This window comes from Numida meleagris, chromosome 5 (genome assembly GCF_002078875.1).
Source record: "Numida meleagris isolate 19003 breed g44 Domestic line chromosome 5, NumMel1.0, whole genome shotgun sequence".
In the NCBI taxonomy this organism is placed as follows: Eukaryota; Metazoa; Chordata; class Aves; order Galliformes; family Numididae; genus Numida; species Numida meleagris.
The window spans coordinates 2,143,406-2,164,928 of NC_034413.1; the positions used below are offsets into that span (position 1 = coordinate 2,143,406).

General features: G+C 45.1%; 1 protein-coding gene across 3 annotated transcripts in view; it reads right to left on the bottom strand.

The window, feature by feature from the left end:
• PTPRE (protein tyrosine phosphatase, receptor type E) overlaps positions 1–21,523 on the bottom strand; it is an 82,614-nt gene that overhangs the window by 40,111 nt on the left and 20,980 nt on the right. The gene's annotated exons all lie outside the window — the stretch shown is intronic.

The following is a 21,523-nucleotide window of genomic DNA, read 5'->3' on the forward strand; positions in this document are numbered from 1 at the left end:
CCCGCCTTAAAAAGAGCAAACTATTTCCAGCTTATTGCAGCTTTCTTATTTTGACTGCTTGGACTCGTTCCCTTTTTGCAGCACCACTATCACCATCTCCTTGCTGGGGACGTGCCCAGTCACAACAGTGGTTTCTTCAGAGCAGGTCTGGCTTTTCCTGAGCTAAGCACCGCACTGGGCTCAGACAGAAATGTCTTACTGAGAGCAATTTTATGCATAGAAAAGCCAAGAGCCAACCCTCCCCTGTCCCTTTTCCCCTTGCACAAGAGAGCGTTCTATCAGCATTTTGATGAACATTTCAATAACTTCAGCTTTTGGAGCACACAAAGAGGAGCAAACCTACTCAAAGGCAGCGTGGGAGGAAAGGCCTCATCTTACTTTTAGCAGAGGAGGTTTATAAAACCCCTGAGACATCCCTTGCCCCATCATTCCCCCTGCTACCACAAATCACTAGACGCTCTCCACCCTCTAGAGGTCAAACCCTGAGAGACTAGTTCATGTTTTGGGACAGATGCTAAACACAGCAGAAATCATGTCCGGATAAAGAGTTTTCAAGTGAAAATCCTGGGCAGGCCCAGGGCAAGGAGCAGTTGTAACCTCTGGCCAACAGTGCTGCTGGGCCCTGCCACGGAGTTCTGAGATGAGACGCAAGCACAGGAAAATATGACAGGGAAAGCAGAAGAAAAAACACGGGATTATGGTAAAAAGTAGATGCTGTCTACCAGTAGGTCTACGCCACGGCCATTTTACAGCCGTATTTCATATCCAAACGTGTCTCTTGCTGCATAAATATTCATTGTCTATCCTTCTGGGTCTAATTTTAGATAAATAAAGACCTCCGCAGCAAGGCTCTGCCTTGAATACTTACTATTTTACCTGCAAGCTTGCAAGAGGAGTAAGCACATGAGCACAGAAACACGGAGAAGGAACGGAGACCTCTCCAGCAGAGCAGGCCCTTCAGAGCACCGAGCAAACAAGCAACATAGGCCAACCAAGGTTGGATGTCTGTACAAAATCTTACAGGAACAAATACTGCAGGATAAACACCTTGACTCATTTTAAAGTCTCAGTAATATCTTCCACAATACTAAGCAATAGCTACCCACCCCCCAATTCATTATGCTTTACCGAATACACGTGCAGACCCTTTGCAACAAGCACAACAATTTGCATTTACATTTCTGCAACTTCTAGTATCTCTTTCTTCCCTATGGGCCCGTACAGGAGATTGAAGTGACAAATGAGGGTCACCTTTCCCCATGCATTGTCAGCAAATCAATTTGCAACGCCTTTCAGACAGAGTTCATACATAAATTAGGCAGCCTGCAATTGATTCATAGAAGAAACCCTGGAGCAGTGGAGTGAAACACCAATAAAATCTTACAATTAACTTGAGAAGTTGCCTTTTGTTCCATCCCAGTGGTCCTTTTATTCTTCAGATGCAGAAAACATATCATCATACAGATGCTCCCTTGTACTAGATCCATATGAATATTTAAAATCAGTCCTTGAGAACTGAAACTAATTACATACAATGGAAAACATGTACAGGAGAATTATATGCAGCACAATGGCCAGATTAAAGCCTTGCATTCCAACAGCAAAGTATTTTATTTTGGAGGAAAGAAGAGGAGGAAGAAAAAAGCACAAGTGCACGCTCGGTCTGCATTCTCAGAGACCAGATAAGGAGGACACCATGTGTGGATATTTGAGACTTCGCTCATAATGCATCAAAAAGGCATTACACAAAAAGTTAGCTGGCAACTTTATGGCTTAGAACTATGGGGCCCAGCAGGGCTTGAAAAATCTTATGCGCTGGCTTCACCCTACCACAATAAATGAAGGCAGGAATGACTTCTTGTCCCGTCGCTGTTACCTGGGAGCAGAGGCTCTCCACCAACCAGCAGCGTCGTCTGCCAAATGAGATGCATAACGAACAATGACAAAGCCAACGGAGCAAGCTGTGCCAGATGTTGAACCTGTGATCCAGACAATTCCACCTAACTCCTGCTTTGTGACTGCTGTCGTACCCTAACAAGGCAGCAGCGTGCACAGGGATTCATCCAACATCTGCTGCTGTAGTTAGGTGCTGGCTGGGCACGCAGCAAAACCTGCTCCTCCAATTACTTGTGTGAAAGACACAGCTGTAGTGGGACAGACAGCTGTACCAGAGACAGGCAATACTTGGGATCCTCCAGCTCCCCTGCTCTAAGTCATAGCGATGGCTGGGCTGCTCCCCAGGCACTGGGGCAGCTGCAGGCAGCATTCAGTACTTCTCCTTCCCTGCGCCATTCCCTAAGTTAGCAGATGTATTTACTTTACACAGCTTCATTTGTGACAAATAGCAGCAGCTTTGATTTAAAAATCAGGCTTTGGGACATTAAACACATTTGAATTTCTCATCCGTTACTAAGTCCTTTGCCCGCTAATAGGCCATTTCTCCCAGAGAGATCATCCCCAATGCAAATATCTAGAGACGCTCGAGTTCTCTGCAGACTAGAGCCTCAAAAAATAAACAGAACCGTGCATCTACAATTAAAACTAAACAAGGAAGCCTCTGAGATATTAGAAATGCAAAACCCAAACCTACAGCTTCGTTTGTGTGCTGCCCTCAGGGACACAAGCACTGCAGTGCGGGAATCGCTTCTCAGGGCGAGTTAAGGTTTCCTGGGGAAGGAAGGACATTACTCTTTGCTCTAGTCCAAGAAAGAAGAATTTGTATCATAAAAGAGGAACAAGAAATGTAAAAGTTAACGAGAGCCAAACGCTGCTGCAGAGCAGGAAAGCCAGCAGGCAGACGGTGGCAGGAGCATGCAGCTCTGCAACGCTGCAGCAGAGGGGTCCCATGCTGCAGGAGCTTCTCCTCCTCCCTGTCATGTCACCACTGATGCAAAGCACTGATGCTGCACCGCCGGGAACCCACCTCCAAAACAGCCTCGACGGGAGGCACAAACCAACAGATTCCAGCAGTTCTCTGCAGCTGAGTCATTGCCACTCACAATTCAGCTTGTTTCGTTTTTCACGGTCGCATTGCATCTTTAAAACTTCTATCAAACCACTTGAAAGAAAAGAACCACTAGGAAAATAATTTAAAAAAAGCAACAAACTACAAAATCCAACTGAATATTAACCCTTCCAACCCCCCAGCTGACCTCCATCGGGGCAGCAGCTGAGAAGCACCCAGGGCACTGCTGATGCAGCAGCCAAGCAGCCGTTCCCGCAGTGCTTCCCCTCTCCTAGGCACGTGGCAACGTGAGGAGTTGCCACAGAACTGCAGTGGGATTTCTCCATTTGTGCAAGTAACCCAGTTGTGCAGTTCAAGTGAGTGTCACCACGACGTTTCTACGGGTTGTGCAACGCTTCAGCCAAGTGCAGCGAGCCTGCTTCCTGCACAGAGGCACGCATACCGCACAGCACGCTGCTCACTAACTGCCTTTAGATGACTCTTAGAGAGCAACCAGGGGCAGGAGCACCTTACTGCCCTGTTAGCAAAGAGTCTGTGCCGTGGGGCCGAGAGACAGGCAGCTTGGAGAAGGGGCAAGACTTTTAAGCACAGACTGTTACCAAGCTTTAATGAGCTTTAAAATACCTCTAATAAATACAGTAATAAGCATACACTTAGAAATGACGTTACATATCACTTATGAACTACACGACAGCCAGAAACCATTTCAGATAAGGATTGTTCTGAAATCAGAGACACAGATCTGGGGTAAAACCCAGGAGCCATCAGCAGCTACTGCAAGGGATGCCCTTACCATGCACTCCCACTCAGCCCCATCTCAGCTTTACAGCCCTGCAGCACAGATGGGTTCATGGCAGTGCCTCGAGGCAATGCTGCTCACCCCATAAAGGCAGTATGGGGTATGACCCCTTTACAGCCCCCTAAAGGCTCTTATGGCATAAGAGCCTTCACACGGCAGTGTAACCACACTCAGGCAGCCCGAGCAACTTCCCCATCCCTGTGCATGGTCCCACGATTTCCAGGACTGAGACTCAGCTTGAGAACGCTCTGATCAAATGGTAAGAACTCACAGATGGGGGAAAAAAAAAATAATCAAAACAAAACCTACACAAAACACAAAATTGACTCTCCCCCTTGGTTCCTGGTGTCTGGGCAACGCTTTGGGCATGCATACCTAGAAATACAATAAGAAGAGAAAAATTTCCAATATAAGGAATAAAACATGTCATCTACAGTTAATCTGCCCCAAAGCTGCATCTTTCAGGCAGAAAGTTTAAGACTGGGGCCTTCATGCCCTCAAGAGGCACACAGATGATTCTTTCTTCTTAACTTCTGCCAAATATCAGCTGGATTCCATTTTTTTTTTCTTCTGAGTGGAAACATAAATCTCATTACTGGAACATTATTAAACTTCTCATTTCTTAACCTCTTCTGAATGCCAACAGTTCACTTCGAAAACAGAGATGACTTCCATCCAAGCTTACATTTGCTTAAACGTGCAAGTGGACAAGAGCTCCCTGCAGCACGAAGTAGGGACAACTAGTTTCTCTGAGCATAGAATCACAGAATCATAGAATTGCTCAGGTTGGAAAGGACCTTCAAGATCATCAAGTCCAACCACAACCTAACCATACTGCCCTACCTCTAACAACCCACCGCTAAATCATGTCCCCGAGCACCACATCCAAACGGTTTTTAAACACATTCAGGGATGGTGACTCAACCACCTCCCTGGGGAGCCTGTTCCAGTGCTTAACGACCCTTTCTGTAAAGAAGTTTTTCCTGATATCCAACCTAAACCTCCCCTGGGGCAACTTGAGGCCATTTCCCCTTGTCCTGTCACCTGTCACCAGTGAGAAGAGACCAGCCCCGCTCTCACTGCAATCACCTTTCAGGTATTTGAAGAGAGCAATGAGGTCTCCCCTCAGCCTCCTCTTTCCCAGACTAAACAGCCCCAGTTCCTTTAGTTGCTCCTCAGAGGGCATATTCTCCAAGCCCTTCCCCAGCCTTGTTGCCCTTCTTAGGACCTGCTCCAGCTCCTCCATGTCCTTTCTGTATTGAGGTGCCCAGAACTGAACCCAGTACTCGAGGTGGGGCCTCACCAATGCCGAGTACAGGGGCAGGATGACTTCCCTAGTCCTGCTCACAACACCATTCCTGATCCAAGCCAGGATGCCATTGGCCTTCTTGGCCACCTGGACACTGCTGGCTCATATTCAGCCAACAGTCCATCAGTACATCAGCATCTTTCAGGTGCTCCTGTCCTTGGCTTTTGAAAGGCCAGATTTACACCTGTCCTCATGGCACAGCTTCCACTTAATGCCAGCTTACAGCAAACAGCATGTGGGTCATCATCAGACCCAAAACACCCAGCAGCTTCCCATACATCCCCACCTCCCCACACATCCCCACCTCCTCTCTATCAAAAAACACAGCAGCAGCGTCTGAGCATCCCACACACCAGTTACAACAGCCTCCACCTCTTATCTGCAAGAATTTAAGCAGGCAGTAATTAATCAGAGACAAAGCAGAGCAGTAAAACACAAGCTACGTAGTGTGCTGTGAGTACCAGAGAACCACCTGAAGTTCATGATTTATTATGCAAGTAAACAGAAAGCTTTCCTTAAATAACTGCACTGTTTTTAATTTTTCTCCTTTAAGTGACAGAACAAAATGTATGTTCCCAGATGTATAGCTCTACTCCACTAACCTGTACAATGACAGATTAACTCCCATGTAACTAGTGATAGGACGAGAGGGAACGGCCTCAGGCTGCGCCAGGGAAGATTCAGCTTGGAAGTCAGGAGAAACTTCTCATAAAGAGAGATCAGGTGCTGGAATGGGCTGCCCAGGGAGTGGAGGAGTCACTGACCTTGGAGGTGTTCAAGAAACATTTAGATGTCGTGCCGAGGGACATGGCTTAGTGGGAAATATTGGTGGACAGTTGGAATGGAGGATCTTGGAGGTCGTTTCCAACCTTGGTGATTCTATGATTCCATGACAGGATGCCCTGTGACAAAGTTTCCACACTAACCAGTCCTCTGCTCCTTTCTACTCAATTTGGTCTTATAAGAGGGGAAAGAAGACACAAGTTATCCTGCTTCCAAGCTGCAAAAGCAGGGGTACCCGTGAGCCTGCCAGCTGGTGCCTGGTACCCCTCAGTCCACTCATTACAACTCCTTAAACCAAGACTCTATCACCCACCCCTAAAAGAAGGAGGAAAAAAGATTCAAGAGTCTCCTACTGCATTACCGGGACACGGGGAAGTGGTGGCCGGGAATACCTGAGCCACACAGGAGCAGAGCCCTCAGCCAGCACAGTGCTTGGTCGCACTGCCGTTCTGCAGAGGGAACACGGCCACGCACCAGTCGCTGCTCTGCCCCCTCCTCGATTGCCATCACTTCTCCAAAACACTTCTCCTTCACGTGCCCTCCAAGAATGCTGGGCATGTGCTCTGCGGTACCTACCAGGGCGCACGTCTGCAGCCTCTTTAGCGTGTCAGAGATGCAACTCGCAAATGTGAAAAAGCCAGGAAAAGACCTCACTCTTCACAGTATGTAAAATTATCATTAGGAGGAAAGAAAAAATATCTCAGTTTCCTGACCCAGTGCTTTGGAGCCTTAAAAAACATTTGTACCCCTCCACACAGAAAATGTTCTCCTCTGAAATATAAAAGAGAGGGGTGAAAATGAGGTAAAACAGTCTGACAGAGCACGCTTTAAATTGGTTCTGAACCTACGTGCTGCTACCCGCATGCTAACAGAAAAGACAACGATAAATTGCAAGAAAACTGAAGACGGTAAAAACTGCGCAATAAATAAAGGAAGAGAAGTCCATGCAAATTTTATCGGGTCCTGCAACCTCTAAAATCTCCAAAGCCCTCCTGAGGCCGAGCACGGAGATGAAGATGGCTTTGATTTAAAGGCCTCCCTGTAACTCAGTAGCTCTCAGATAAACATGTATGTAGGTCAGGGCTTCCCCGCTCTCCCCAAAGCACGTGCTGCTCACCCCAACTGCAGCAACCTCTCTGTCAGAACTGCTGCAGCTTTTGGGACAGCACCTACAGACACCTTTGTTGTTCATGGCTGCTCTAAAGATGTCTATCAGGATTTTTCTGCCTTCGGTGCCACATCAAGAGTGGTCTACAATACAGAAATGGGTTTTCTGCTCAACTGTGGTACTGATTACAAACTAATAATACTGCAACTTCCGCAGCAAGGTTCTTTTCGAAAACCTTAAGGAAAAATCAGCAAGACTACTCATCACTGCTTAAAAATATATATACATATTTTAAAACAAGCACATATTTATGGGATTTCACAAAATGTGTGGCATTAGGTGCCTGCAGCTTCTCGGTTCTGCAAGTACCACATTGCACTGCTTTAGCAAAAGCAGGCTGCGTCCTCATCAATATGCAAGATAACTGCAGAGCCTTCCCAAGACTTAAATTGTCTGCATAGTCAGAAAAAAACAACCTGTTTTAGGCCTTCTTCCAAAAACGTTCATTTGTACGCTACGTTAACTTTTGCCTATTTAATGTTTCCTATTTCCATGACAGCGCACTGTACCACGCATCCGTAAGGGACAAAACTGTGTCAGAAGATGCAAATTGTCTGAAAGATATACATCTGCGAAGGCAAAAGCGAGGAAGAGCAATTATAAGCACCAATTATAAGCACCGATGGTATGGCCAGCCTATAGGTACCCACACGTTTACCTTCATCTTTGTGTGACTGCAATCCTGCAACACTGCTGGACCACTCCACCGAAGAGATTTAAATAATAATAATAATAATAAAGGTGCTCCTGGGGGGGCTTGAAGGTCTGCCGTGCTACAGCTGCTGCTGCTGCAGCGTGCTACTGCCGTCCTCCCACAGCTCCCACCCCCAGCTCCACTGCAGACACAGTGCCCTGCACGCAGCCCTTCTGCTGGCAGGCATTAAATACTGCTGAAGATCCCAACTGGATTTACGCAAAACGAGCACAATGAGCATTTGCATACACACGTGGCCAAATTTTAAGTGACAGCCATTTTTGCAAGTGCTGCTGTTTTAGAAAGCTACGCCTAAAATGCTAATGCACAACGCAGGCCTGAAGCCAAGGTTGCGTGATGCTGGTCAAGCAAAGGCTAAACTCCAAAAGAGAGGCACGGATGCAGATTTGTGTAGATAGGGACATGTCCACCCCGGTTCAGGCCACCTCGCTGCCCATGAAGCCAAGCCCACAGCTCCCTGGCTTCAGTTCAGCCTCACAACATTTCAGAAGCGCAGGAGAATAGTGTTAAGCATATCAAATGTATGCACAGCCTCCACAGCCACAAATTAGTTCCATCGCTGCCTACGCACTCCACAGTCACATTCACCACTTCAGAAACACGAACACAAATTGAGCTTTTCTTGCCCCAAACACGAGGAGAGAATTATAAATTAAATATCACCACTATAGTTAGAAAATAAGCTTTCTCTCCACTGTGGTTATAATTACGGAAGTGTCAAAACAGCTTGAGCTTCCTGGGATAAATAAGCATTATCTGCAGCAAAAACATTTAAGCAAGGCATATTCTCACCTACATTAACTGCTGGTGTAGGTCAAAAAACCCTTCCCATGAAACCCCATGGCATCAGTCCCAGCTCTTGTCCCTGGCTGCTCCTCCAGTGTCCCCAGACACTCCCCAACCCATCCATTTCATGCCATCACAGAATCCTTCCCACCCCAACCCGCTGCCCGTGTCCCTAAATGGAACCATGGGGTCATCAGGGTTGGAAAGACCTCTCAGATCCCCCAGCCCAACCCCAGCCCACCTTCACCGTGCCCACTCCCCACGTCCCTCAGTGCCACGTCTCCACTGCCCTTCAACATTCCCAGGGACGGCGATCCCACCACCTCCCAGCTCCCCATGCTCCCAGCCCCAGTGAACCCAGGGAAGTGGGTGGGTGTGCGCTGGCCCCCATCGATCTGAGAGGTTTACAGTTGACTTTTTATTTTCCTTCCTGGATATTTACATCCTGTCAGCTCTGAACGCTGGGCAGCAAGAAGTGCACACCCACCTCCTTGAGGGCGGCCCAGACCCTTCTTCTGGATGCACACCCGTGACATGCGGTGCTCAATATTTTCCTTTAATCACACTACGACGATCAGAGATAACTCAGATAAGCATCTGAGCTTCGCTAAGCCACGATTCCGAGCAACATTTACCGCTTTCAGTACTTCAGTATTTATCAAAAGGATTAGTAGTTCAAAAACACAAACAAAAATCAACCCCAAAGAAATTAAACAGAATCCAAAATGTAACAGCCGCAAGACGTAGAGCACTGAAGACGTGAATCTCAGTGCGTGTTACTTGGGCTTTATCAGGGCCACAGAAAAAGCAGGACGCTTACATGTCACACGTGGATCTCACAGCACAGATCTGCGGCTCCGTTCTTCGCAACAACGAAAACGACATGCAAAACAAGCAGCGTTTATACACAAATAACCGTCAAAGAGTACAGCCATGAGGCAAGCAACTGTCATTTCTAAGATTTCCAGGTCTTTTCCTTCTTTTTATATACTCCTATCACCTCTCGTTCCTTTAATCAACATGAAACATACTGCTCATCTGAAAGCGAGCACGTCTTTACTCGGCAGTAGGGGAGGTGTCACCCATACAAGAAGAGCATGGCACCAAGGCGCTCTGCCAGGCAGCGCTCGGAGCAGAGCAGGAGGCTGGGCATCCTCTAGGACAGTCACTTCAACCGTGACCACGCTTAACTTTTTTTAGCTATTTTTATTATGAATAACTTGATAAAGTTGGCATCGTTCATTTTCGAGCGCATTTGTTGGAATTCACCTAGACATACCCCAAAGCAGGCACTGCCTACACGCAACAGGTGCTCAGTGGAAGTCCGTACCACGTTGTGAAAAGCAGACTTTGCTTTTCACAAAAGCACGCTTATGACAATGGAAGTGGTAAGCCTGTAATACTTTTCTGCTCCACTCTTGTTAACCAAGGGATTACAATCCATTCACATTGCTGTTTTCCCAGCTACTTAAGCTAGAACATCCAATTCATATTTATTGAAATTCTTCAAGCAAACTCAGCAAAGCCCTTGAAATTTAAGCCCACAGCATTTAAAATAGCTTGAAGTATTAGCTGGGGCTGTTTTAGATGCGTGTTTAATATAGGCTCATCAGTAATACAATAATCCGGAATACTTAGAAGGACTTAGTGGCAAATTCGCAGAGCATTCTCCTCTATGCCCAAAAAGATCTAAAAATGTTCCATTTTGATGTTAACTCGGGAACTGTTCTTTGAAAAATGTACAACTTCAAACACTCGAGTGAAGTCTGAAACGTAGCTCTAACGCGCTTGTAAAACGTCCTTGGAGCCCTGAGAGCTCAGAGGCAGCACAGCCCAGGATCACAGCAATAATTAGGTAACTTTGCTTTAGAAGCATGGTTCTTCTCTGTCCCTTCACAACAGGGAGCAAACAGCAACACCAGGTAGGGTTCAGCTGCACTGACTTCGGACAAGAAAGCAAAACTTTTTATCTGCTTATGTACTGGGGAACACCCAAGGCTGAACCTCTGCAGCCGTACGACATCCACAGGTCACGCAGCACTCAGTCCAACCGCAGCACACCAAGCCTGAGAACGCACAGCTCTCTAGGTTCAGGTATTAATTGCCAGCACGCATTTGGAACGACTGCTTACTTCGCAATTCGGGCAACTCAACCCCTGGCTCTAACGTCACAGTAGTGATGAGAATATTTGAAATCGTACGTTTGACCGAAGTGATGCATAGATGATACTCGTCCTATCTGTACAGTCAGAAAAAACCCCACCCTTTCTCAAGAAGGAAAAGGCACACAGAGCTAGCCTAGCCAAGTGCAAGCTTTCTTCCATGTGTAAACAGAGGAAAGCCATCGCAGCCCTCAAACGTCAGTAACAGGAGGAAAGGAGGAGAGATCAGCTCTGCATTGCGAACTCCAAGTTCTCCACCTTAGGGAAGACAGACCAAAATACATCTCCCAAAACAAACAATTCTAAGACTGCAGTTACAAGAAGACGTTAGTATGCCTTTTCCAAGTAAAGATTCTTCATTATCTCCTTGAATTTCTACTTAATCTCGGCAATTGGTTTTATACACTACAGCAGAAGAAGTGCAGATGATGTAGAAGGCTAAAAATATTTCAGCAAGCTCCCTCCAACTCTGAAGTTCCTATGAGAAAAGAAGTTTTCCCATTGATGAATTCACAGTGTCTAAACCTACAGTTTAAAACCAGTTCATATTCACTTCTAAATATCTTAAGTGGGAGCAGGACACTACATCAGGTCTTTGAATCAGGTACTAAGGGAATTGGGAAAGGGTAACAGTCCTGTATCATAGGTGTGAAGTCTGGTACCTCTGTACTTCAGAAATTTTGATCAGGAAACTTTTGCTTCCTTTAAGCACCTCGATATTGATGGACTTAGGCTTTCAACCAAGAACACTCCAGTAGCCTGCGTAAAGACAGAGATACATCCGAACTCCAACAACTCAGAGAAGCAGTGCTATGACGTGGAGGAAAAAAATAAAAATCACTTTCAGAAGAGTAAAATACCCACATGAAAATCCTTAAGACTTAATTTATAATAGACAAGTTAAACGGAGTCTTCATACATTGTTGCCTGCAGATCCATTGCCGCAGCCAGCAGTCTGAATATAGCCAACTCACTGAGCATTGTACAGGGGAAAATAACTCATCTTCCCATCAACCAGTGCTTAGTAAGGCAGCTGTCCTGAACCAGATCAAGGAGGAAAAGCAGCAACGGGCGCCAAACAGGGCCACTGACCACATGGATACCTACCTGGTTCCCTGCTGGTGGAGATCAAGCTAACCCAGCTTTTAATTAGAAAGTGTAAGCCTGCTTTGAAATTCTACATCTTGCATTTAGTGCTTCAGCAAAAGCTAAGTAAAACAGGCGTTATTAAAATGCCATATGTAATATCATATGGTATTTTCTTAAATAGTTCGGGCTCTTAGCTAAAGAGGACGTGAAATGTAAATTCAGTGCAAAACATGCTCTGACTTCACAGCATACTGCTTTTCTAATTATCAAATTTACATTTTTTTATTTACATCTTTCTAAAGGTTTTTCCAATAGTTTTAATAATTCAGTAACTTCCTGACACACTACTAATTTTGCAGATTCTATGCATAAAGAACCAGAGTGAACTGATGCCCCAAGGAGCAGCAGAGCAGCTCGGTACTGAGAACATGTTTCTCACTTAAGAAAATATATGGATGAATGGCCACTTCTTCCAATGCCTTAAAATAAGAACAACAACTGCAAGTTAAACTTCCATTACAGAATCAAGATATTCTGTTGGGTTTTTGTCTGTTTTTTGCATGTCCTTAGAATCATAGAATCACCAAGGTTGGAAAAGACCTCCAAGATCATCCAGTCCAACCGTCCACCTACCACCAATGTTTCCCACTAAGCCATGTCCCTCAGTACAACATCTAAACATATCTTGAACACCTCCAGGGTTGGTGACTCCACCACTCCTGGGCAGCCCATTCCAGCACCTGAGCGCTCTTTTGGAAAAGAAATTTCTCCAAATGTCCAACCTGAACCTCCCCTGGTGCAACTTGAGGCCTTACACACACTCAAATAGGTCAATGCACAGAACTGAAGATTGGAGCAGAATTTTTATACCTTGTCATCTTGCACTTCATAGCTTTGTAAACGTAATTAACGCTGTATTCCTTCTGTATTTTGTTGGTTTTATTTGGTCTGCAGCGCTGATCCATAAGCACCTTTTCAAAAGTATTATAGAAACGGCCACTGTCATTTGGTATTAGTGTCAAGAAACTTTCAGATATTAATCAGATATTACTAATAACTCGTGGCTGCTGCTGGACTTGAGCTCTCTCGTTTTCCCAGCAAAGGCCCTTATTTCCCTTAGTTGCCATGGAGCTCTCCCAGCAGAGCTCTGGGGGCCGCAGCTGAGCCACGGCATGAGCCCACAGCTCCTGGGCAGCAGCTGTCCTGCAGCAGCAAGCCGTGCTCCGGGCACTGCTAGCACTCTACAGAGCTGCACTGCCTGGCAGAGCAGCGATGCTGAGCAGCAGCCTCTGGCCTTGCAGAACCAAGGAGAGCAGAGCACTCACCAGCTAGAAACAACTTCACAGACCACCAAACAGATGAAACTCAAATGCCTTTATTTGTTAGCCTTCAACTTCCTACCTGCAAGGATGCTTTATCCCCCGTGGATGAGAGGCAGAACATGGGCTGATTCACTGCCACATTTCTATGCTCTTCAATGGCAACACTAGGCAAGGGCAGTGGAATGCAGGTACCCGCGGGTCACACCGCAGCACCCTGCCGTGACGTGTCCCAGGCACTCACACCAGCTCAGAGGACGTTTTATTAAGTGAAAGAAAATTAGAGTGACAACTTCTCCACTATTCCCCGATGCCAGACATGTAAGTTTGTAAGTATGTCCTGGCGCACAAGCCGAAAGAATTCAAAATTAAAAATAATAATTTAAAAAAGCAACAAAAAGCCCCCAACAAGCTGTGTTTCCATTTTGTTCTTTTCCTTTCATAACAATGCGAAGCCATATGATACCGGCAGAGTAATCTGGAGACTAACTAACCATCTTAAACCTGATTACATATTCCTAATTAACTGTTCTGCACGTGCAGCTCCTTGCAGCAACATGTCCCTTCCGTCAATCTGCCATCCAACAGCAAAACGGACAGCAAACACCCTCTGGATACAAATGCGATGGGAGCTCAGCAGACAGACGGAGAATAAAAATGAAGAAAGCCACTTCCCTTCTTATACTGCTCATACTTCAAAGAAAAATAGAGGTCAAAGCAATTTGAAGTCAGCTGAAACTGCATTGTGGTTATCCAGCAAACCTCGCACGGGCAGCGCGATGAGGAGAGTGAAGATTTCCGACAGGAATCCCAACTAAAAAAGGCAGTAATGCTGAAAAAGGAATAAATGAACTATAAAACTTCTGAAAACACACTTTTTCTTGAGTTCAGGGCAACCGGAAGCATTTCAGTGACAGCACGCAAGGCACAGAAGACGGGAACCGACCATCTGCTGGAGGAATGTTCCCTTTCCATCCAAACAGGAAATCTGCTGCCACTACCTGCTGAGACAGACACCCACCTGACCTTCCAGTCACGGGGCACAACACACGGCACTGGGGAAAAAACCATGAAAACATAACAAAAGCCTCGAAAGGAAAAGGAATCACCAGCATGGAAACAAAGCGAATGCTGAGTCAGCCCAAGGGAAGGCTCCGGGGCCACTGCCCCTCTGGCAGTGCACAGCAGCCAGCTGGAAATCATTGAGGTTTCCACCTGCAAGCCAAGCTGACAGCAAACACGTGCTCAAATGCTGCCAACCCTGACAGTAAAGCCCTGTGAGCTATTTTCTAAGAGCCGAAATGTCTGTGTTAACCACTTTTACCCCTGTAATCCCACTGTTTTATATAAGCACATGCAAGAAGGCAAAACTGCACAAAGCCCCATAAACCAAGCTGCTGTTGGGTACGACCCTTGATATCACTCAGTCAAGTTTCTAAAGTGAAATAATTCCAAAATAACTGCGTCATTCACTGCAAGTGCCAAGAGCAGCTAGGTCTGCTCAGACTTCTGGTTGCCACCCAACTCCATGGAAAACCTTGCTGGCAGCCAAGGGCACGTCTCCAGGCACAGAGCTTCACGTGCTGCCCAGCACTGCAGCTCACGTGGAAGAAAAGCCATCAGAGGAGATGCTCAGCTGCTCACAGTGAGCAAAGGCTTGTTGTCTTAACTCAGAAACTCAAAGCTGCTTTGTACTTATTTAGACATTCTCAGGAAGTTTCAAGGCAATACTTTTGGGGAAAAAAAAAAAAAAAAAGCATTACATTCAACAGAATACATCAAAAAGATCAAAAAATGGCATCTTCCCTCTATGCCAAAGATAAGGAACAGAACTTGTGTCCTCTCAGAGCAGTATAGCTCTATGGGAGAAGAGCTGCTGGGTTTTTCCACCAGTGACTGTAACTGACAAAAGTGGAAGATGACGACTCCAGGTGCAGCTAACAATATCTGAAGCACTCTGCATCTGCAGAGTTGTTTGCACCCAGTGCAGTTCCCAAATTGTATGCTCAGGTTCATGGATGCAAGCATGCAACATACATTCACTGAAACCCCAGTGGACTTGACAGGAAGCTCTTGCCTTCCACAATTCATGACACTTCTTCCTTCCTTTTGCTACAGCCCCTGTTTTGCCTGCCCATACTGCTCTGAAAAACCACCACCTCAATGGTACGCTTCAAGCAATAAAGTAAGGTTGAAAGCATCGCTTGAGACGGAAGGAAGAGGAACTGGCAGATGCATGGTAACTGAGAAAATGCGATGAGAAATAAATCAAGAGGTGATGAGGTGTCTCCTCCAAAGCAGAAGCAGAACCTTGCAGTTGGGATGGCAAAGCTTTCTAGAACACCGACCACAATGCACTGGCACCCCAGTGCTCCCCAAGCCAGCCACAAGCAGACCTTGCTGTGCGCACTTAACTTGCCCAGGTGTTCCCATCAGCACAACCCCATTCTTCAATTTTAGACAACGTTAATTATCAACAAAGTGTGCAATATACAACAACTTGAGCTTGTATCATTCACATAATCACAGGGGCTGGAAGGGAACTCAAGAGATCAAGTCCAACCACAGTATGGCAAGAGGCAGTGCCTGGCAGAAATCCCAGCTGTTGCTTTCCCACAGGTTGCCTGATCACGATGGAATTTTGCTGTCCTCAGTCCTGCTGTCTACAAACAACCAACCCAAACAATATTTGGTGTCAACAACAGTATGCCTTTACTATCATGTATTCTGCAGAGTCACGTGGTATCTTATTACTTCACACATTTTAAATCTGGAACTCCTGCTGGCTTTACTGTTGATACAACATATGCGGATTTTAAACCCCAGACAAGGCACTGACCATCCACTGCAGGTCAGCATTCCAATTTTTATCAATTCCTTTCAGGAAGTGATATTTTTTGAAAAACTGTTACACGCAAACACACTTACTAAGGAACAGAAGAAAAGAACTTGTCCTTGATTAATAGTCCAGTAACAGTAATAATACAGAACGTACTCTTGGGAAACATTTAACACACACAAGTGCTTCTCTGAGTACTTACAGCAGAATTTGCTGTAGCTTACAAAAACATGCCTTCCTAAGGATCTCTTAAAGCACTTATTTCTCTTCCTTACTCTCCAAGTTGTATTCGAGATAAAAAAAAAATGTTTTCCTTTAAGAAAAGGGATAAACCTGTGTTTTCCCACCAATCCTTGACAGTGGTCTGATTTGGAACCCTCTTGGTGTGAAACACATAGCAAGTCAGAGATACAACCATTACGTTTTGAGATGTTGGGCTATTTCATCCAAAAATACGTCTTGGTGGAAAATGCCTGCTGGTCAAATCTGGGTCGTTACTATGGGAATAACATTTTGGACTGAAACTGTATCCTGGACCTACGATCAAAGAGAGTTGTATTTCTATTCTGGAAATAAAAAAAAGTTTATTAATTTTAAAAAAGAATCCAGCACGGGGACAGGACACTCAGTTCCCAGTCTGCAAGCTTTACTTTCACAAACACGGGAGCAGAAAACAGCAAGAGCAGCACCTGCAACCCAGCACTGGGGAACGGGCAGTGGGTACACACTCCCCTTGGCAGCACCCACTGAAATAACAGCATAGGGAGATTGTTCCCATTCCAAAACACATTGCTTTCTGAAGGACAGGAATTATTTGTATTTATTTATTTAAGATTTTTTTTTTTCTGCCCCTATATTTATTATGGTAATCTCTGAAGAAAGAAGCTGGGCCAAGCCACGTGCCCACCCAAGCCATCTGCTGGGTGCAGAACCACTCCTGCATCCCCAAGGCTTGGTGGCCAGCTCTTCCTTACACATTCAGTTCCTTACTTCACACGGCCCATGAAAAAGCATGGAAAAAGAACGTGAAGCTTTCAGGGGAAGTCTGATGTTATAAGGATCGAGCCGGGTTTGGATTACGGATCAGAATAGCGCGCTCCCATTACTTCTTCTGCCATAAAAATAGAGACCGCCAGGATGACACAGCTAATTAAACAGCTACTTTTTAATAAGGCAACTATAAAACCTGCAGATGAGCTGAGATCCCCTTAGGCTACAGAAACATAAGCACTTAATTTAAGTCTGTCAGACACAGAACGACCCCAAGATTACCGAAATGACACTTTTAGCTTCAGAGATGAAACCACAGCGGCCGACCTTTCTTCTTTTTGTAACGCTTTCTGATGAAACAGGTTTAAAATAGCATCCCAGAAACCTTCACTCTGAAAGCAGTATCATTTACACACAGAGCTGCGAATATTTTACTTGGATTTATTTTTTCTTTTAATTTTCATCTTGCATTTTGAATAATTTGTTACACCATGGTAACAAATGGGAGGCATGCAACATCTCCTGCTCTTCCCTTCCGAAGTCCCAAAGAGTGCACACATCTACAAACACATATACACTGGTTAAGTTACAAACTGATTTTTTTTTTTTTAATTTTCCCTTTATTTACCTGTTTTGCAGTCCATGCAGAACCACTCAAGAACCACCACCACTGCCCCATGGGACCCATTTTGCCAGATCGCCGGAACGCTGCTGTCTGTCAAACTCTTCTCTCCAAATACACCAGCCAAAGGAAGGCTGAGCCTTTTTTATAGGCAGCATGCTTGTGTAGTCCCACCCTGGCCGTGGAAATTTGGTTTGTGAATATTTTGCTTGCAGCTGTAGCATGTGATAACTGCTCATCCCAGGGATTCAACGGAACAACCCGAGAGGCTGCAGCCATGCTAAACCATCAACATTTTCCTCCTGTGACTGGAAAAGGAAATTCCAGGCAGATCAACAACTGGTTGAAGGTACAAGAAACTGAAATCCCCTCTTTTTTTTGGCAGAGCAGCCTACTGAGAGCCTGGCCACGACACACACAGTTCTACACTGGGAAACAATGAGCTAGACAAGACGATCCATGTGGGTCCTTTCCATGTGGGATATTCTCTGATTCCACTAATCCAATGAAGGACATCTACTTGTGATAGAAGGAAATGAAACACTCAGTGTCCAGTCCTTGCTGCATCCCACCCTACTTATGATCACAGAGGGAAAGGAATGGAAGGGGAAGCTGCAGAATTGTTCCCAACACCGCTCCCGGGCGCTACGGGGATACCTGGCTTGAAGAACTGGGACACAATTCCCTCACGTCAGGCTAGCAGCTGCTCACATTGCTCGGGTATCCCCTTCCTTCCCCTCCAAATAATAATAATAATAATAATGAATTGGGGTTCCTGCAATTCACCTGCATGAGTTTAAATTCAAAAATCCTGCCCCCAGCAGCTTTTTTTTTTTTCCATACGTGTAGGCAACAGCTCATTTGGAGGAAAGAGGATGGAAACGCTATATTTGAAAAAGACAGAGCAGCTAAACCTCTGCGTGTCTGAGACACAACTACCAGCTTGTCCCTATTTCACACACTCTTCAACTGCAAATAACTGGGGTTATACACTCAGCACTCTGCAGTGATGGAACCAGGCTGCATTTATGAGCAGCTCTGCAGATGTGTCTGAAGCACATCCCTTCCTTCCCCATCACATTAGACATTCAGTACAGCAACCTGCCCTGTGGCATGCATATTTTTCGCTTATGATCTTATTTTCCAGCTGAAGTCATTAATGTACAACTTAGGAGAAGTTAGCTGTCTCATAAGACATATCTTATCCTTACCAGAAGTAGCACCAGGGCAATTCTCAAAAGAAATCATACACTAAATTTTTCTCCCTTATACTCGAATACGTCATGTACAGTTCCTGCAAGGTCACCAAAGAACCACAGTCATCGGGTGGGGAAAAGAGACAGAACAGCGGGGTTGTAACTCACTTCCAGGCTCCAGCTGGCTTTGCATCCATTTCACTCTCTTATTTTTTTTCTCTGTATCATCACACTAAGCTATGTAAAGATTTAGAATAATTTTTAAAAAAGGAGCTCATAAATCTAATTACCAACAAGGGTGATGGAAACTAAACTCGAGTCAATTTCTGGATACTTCCCATACTCGCCTTGTCATTTCCACTCTGCCAAAAAATACTTCCATGACAAAACTCAATAACATACACAGTCAGAAGGGACTGGCTTCCAAGAGACCTTTTTTCCACAGGCCAAGTAGGTCAACTCAGAAGGAAAGAGAAAGCACATCTGTTGGTGGAGAGAAAACCAAGTCACAAACACCCTACGAAACTGAACCCTACCGCATCCGAAGAAGAGGTTTCCAGTCATCACCAAAACTGCCATGAATGCTTTGAAACTGCACGGGAAGTGTGCATGAAGCAGTAAGCCCAACTCCTCACTTGTCTGGGTCTCGTGGATGCCATGTCTTGGTCAGGTCATCGATCCAGAAGTTTTGCTGCTCAGTGCAGATTCAACAGCAAAATGGCGCTGTCATTGGCAACAGAGGTGTGACCGCAACGGGGTCGACAGAGCTACACAAAATCCTGAGACATGCTCAAGACTTCTGTTTTATGAAACATCTTCAGTGTTTCGCTGGTTGACTTCCTATAACTTAGTTCTCTCTCACACGCAGAGAGACAAAGAGAGCTTCGATTCTTCCAGGGAACCAACTAACGGCATCAACTAAAAACAAAAGCAGATCAGCTTAAGCATCTCCCTTTAAAAGAAATAATAATATTCCTATTCCACAGTATGCAAATTAATATAACAGAACCAATATTTTCATATCAAGATTAAGAACAGTTCATTTTCAGCATTTTTCTAAAGAGCAGATCAATTTAAGATGCAATTACCACCAGTGCAATTATCTGGCAATTTGCTCACTAAATGACTTCCCAACACGCGTTACCTAGATAAGGCAGTGCCTTCTTTAAAGTGACTTTGAGCTGCTGAAAGATGAACCTGCGGGGAATGTTTTCCAAAGAACATGCATCTTGATTCTTCAACAACAAAGCAAAACTCCTGCTTCAAGGAGTAACGTGCAGGCACACAAAATGTACAGATCAGTGGGACAGGATTTTTTTCTCCTCCTTATTTCATAAACAGCAATCACTACGAATATTGCAATGGAAAACGCATCCAAGGGATCTTCTTTGAGAAGTATGCAACCGAAGTTCCTGACTACATCAGGCTTTCAACCACAGGACTCAGGTGAGGACCTGCTAGCAGGTCACTTACTTCTGCCCTTTGGTTTTTCTGCTTTAACTACTTACTGGTTTCACAGCGGTGTTTCACACAGAGCTGCGCTGGTATCTGGGCAACATAATTAAATGGAATTCTTCAAAGATCTCAAAAAAGGATAAACAGGGAGGCGACAAAGCCAGCAGAATTAAGTTATCTTAAGTTTGACGATTCCTGATCAGATCTGGGGAAAGATGATGCAACCCAATCACGCTCAACGCAAGCCGGAAAAACACGGCAGAACGCTGCCTGCGCACCACCCAACCAGCCATCTCCAAACTGACCAGGTAGAAAAGAGCTCAAGGAGATTCTGCGATCTCACTGCCCCCGAAACGGGCAGCAGAGAACTCGAGGCTCAGGAGAAAGCCTGGAAGAACTCGAGCTTTGAGTTCTTCTGGATGCCCCAAAGCAGCAGCTCTCAGTTTTTGGCGCAGTTCCGGGGGCCAACTCACAGCGCCCAGGGCACAATGTAACGTTGCACAGAATTATCTGCTTCTCTCTGTGTAGTTTCCCAATCTCCTCCTTCTATTAATATCTAAACCCACATAAATTGTGCTGACACGTGAAGCTTGCAGAGCTTCCTCCCATTCTGCAGAGGGAAACCCTTCTCTGCTTCAAGTGAAGAAGGTCATTCACAATCCATGACTTTAACAGTCTATGACTTTGAATTAGTGCATGCTCATTCAGATATGCAAAATATATTTCTAAATCCACAAAAGTAGATGTACTGTAAGACAAACCGCACCAGCTTGACCAAAGCCAACCAATTATCTTACAGCACAGAAAATTCAGAAGGGAGCAAAATCACGTGCTAGCTATGACATATGTATCTTACTTCCTTTACAAACTGGACCTGGTTTAACAGGGGTAGGAATGGCACTGCTTTATTAATACAAATAGTGTCAAATGGGATGGCTGAAGATGATGAGGACAGGACGGGATGACTGACCAGTATTCGCATGTGTTCTCTTTATATCGCTGAAATACAGATTTATTTCTTTGTTTCTTTAAATAATTGTAAACTATAGGCTGCCGTGAAGCCTTTAGCAAATAATGATCCGATCTGCATTACAGGAAAACAACTCTTTCTGGGGTTATACAGAGCTCTCATTTTGCCCCCCAGTCTGCTACAAGATGGATATTTTGATCATCGCATTAACACAAAATTTTGCTTTCCTCTGAATCGGAAGAATAGGTTTTGATTTCCGGAAGTATGCCAGCTGACAGCACAGCTAGGAATAGAAGCACAACAGTACATCCACTCCATGAAAATTAATTCAAAATAGAATTTAATGTATTTCTACA